Source organism: Bos taurus, chromosome 27 (assembly GCF_002263795.3).
Source record: "Bos taurus isolate L1 Dominette 01449 registration number 42190680 breed Hereford chromosome 27, ARS-UCD2.0, whole genome shotgun sequence".
NCBI classification, from domain to species: domain Eukaryota; kingdom Metazoa; phylum Chordata; class Mammalia; order Artiodactyla; family Bovidae; genus Bos; species Bos taurus.
Genome location: NC_037354.1, coordinates 5,349,264 through 5,351,311, shown reverse-complemented (window position 1 = coordinate 5,351,311; position 2,048 = coordinate 5,349,264). Strand labels below are relative to the sequence as shown.

The 2,048-nt window shown below is 47.4% G+C and overlaps 1 non-coding gene across 1 annotated transcript; it reads right to left on the bottom strand.

The window, feature by feature from the left end:
* Positions 1 to 689: 689 nt before the first annotated feature.
* Positions 690 to 762, bottom strand: TRNAG-CCC (transfer RNA glycine (anticodon CCC)). Its single transcript has one exon. It is a non-coding gene; the product is annotated as a tRNA-Gly (tRNA).
* Positions 763 to 2,048: the final 1,286 nt, after the last annotated feature.

Genomic DNA, 2,048 nt, shown 5'->3' with positions numbered 1-2,048 from the left:
AGGGGTTTGGGAACCTGCTTCTCCCAAAAGCATCACTAGATAGTTTCAGTAAGAACAGAGGAAGGCACTTGACGCTCTGGACAATTAAAATACAGGCGTAAACCAAGATAGCAAACCAGAGACGCTAGAAGAGAAGAGATGGCCACGCCCACCACTGCCGGGTGCTTTGATGCTGAGGTCACATGACCTTGAGAGACTGGCGGCTCCAGCCTGCTGGGTGAGCAACCACAGTAGGCAGATGGTACCTGCTTTCACCTTCTTTCCCTGGATGAAGGGAAATGCGAGGTCCACTCTCCCTCTTGGAGTTCTTAAATCTTTATTTTATAAAGAGGGAGAGAGGTGGCTCTTTGTGGAGCCTCACCTGCCTGTTACACAACGGTTTCTTCTTTATTTCTTTTGTCTGTGCTGTTTTTTAGTTGCTAAGTGGTGTCAGATTGTTTGCGACTCTATGGACTGTAGCCCGATAGGCTCCTCTGTCCGTGGAATTTTCCAGGTGAGAATACTGGAGTGAGTTGCCATTTCCTTCTCCAGAGGATTTACCTGATCCAACACAGGGATCAAACCCAGGTCTCCTGCATTTCAGGTGGTCTTCTGCACTGCAGGCTGGTTCTTTACTGAATGAGCCACAGGGTTTGTTTATTTATTTATTTGGTTGTGTCAGATCTTTAGTTGCAGTATGTGGGATCTAGTTCCCTGACCAGGGATCAAACCTGGGCCCCCTGCATTGGGAGTGTAGAGTCTTAGCCACTGGACCACCAGGGAAGTCCCAATAGCTTTCTCACTTCTGCACTTATATCTGCCTTTGACCTCCTTGCGTGTCTAAGCCGCCAGCCCAGCAGAGGCTGGAGCTCTGTGAGCCTGGGCGAGCCACTTTCACAGCAGCTGCCCTGAAGAGGCACCCTGCATCCCAGGCTGCGAGTGAGCCACTTGCCTGCACCATCCACTGACCTTTGTGTGACAGTAACACACTGACCTTTGTGTGACAGCTTTGTCATTTTCCAGCAACAGTGCTGAGGGCCTCTTTGTTATAGAGGCTGAGTCTATACCCTGAGGGTTGGACTTGCTCAGTGTTCCATGACCTGGAGGAGAGCTATGAGAGCTTGTTCTGAGAACCAAGTGGAAAGGAGCTCATTGGTGTGGAGTGAATTCCTCTTGTAGGTCATGAAAGAATACCCAAAAGCCCCTTCATGGGATGCCTAGTAACTTTACAATGCTTAGAAATCCTCCATACTCAAAATAGCACATAAATGGCTTTACAACATTCCTTTCAATGATGGTTCTTCTTACCTCCTGGTTTCCCAAGGGGGTAAGTGCCCTTATTAGTTTCTGAGGAGAAAAATGTACTTCCAGGGTATTACCTTACTATGAGAGCTGCCTTTTTTCTTTGTAATTGAAGAAGTCACAGCAGGCACCCAAAAGATTAAAGTTTGTGTAGGAAGGAATTAGTGGTTTTTGAAAAAAATATTTCAAAAGTGTTGTGCTCTTGTGCAGTGCTACTGAAGGAACATTCTGTGCCAACTCCTCGGCAGAGATCTCGTAAGGAGTAATAACTCCTCTACCGAGTTGTTCCTTGAAGACATAAAGTCCAGCAGCCTCTCTGCATGGGGTCTGAGGGGCCCTCCTTTTGGGGTATTTGCTGGTTGGAATGTTGTGGTTATTTGCATCATAATTAGTTTTTTTTTTTTTTTTACATAGAAGAGCATACCTGAGTGTCTTGGAAAGAAATTAGTGAGAATCTACCAGTTTCTTTGATAATTGAATTTAAGTACTTTAGGGCCAGTTTTGCTGTGAATACAAAAGCCCATCCCCCATTCATTAAAATGGCTGGAGATTGGTGTACTGGGTGTGGCAGGGAAATGCTTCTCTGGTGGCTCAGACAGCAAAGAATCTGCCTGCACTCCAGGAGACCCAGGTTCGAATCCTGGGTTGGGAAGATCCCCTGGAGGAGGGCATGGCAACCCACTCCAGTACTCTTGCCTGGAGAATCCCATGGACAGAGGAGCCTGGTGGGCTATAGTCCAGGGGGTCGCACAGAGTCGGACAGACTG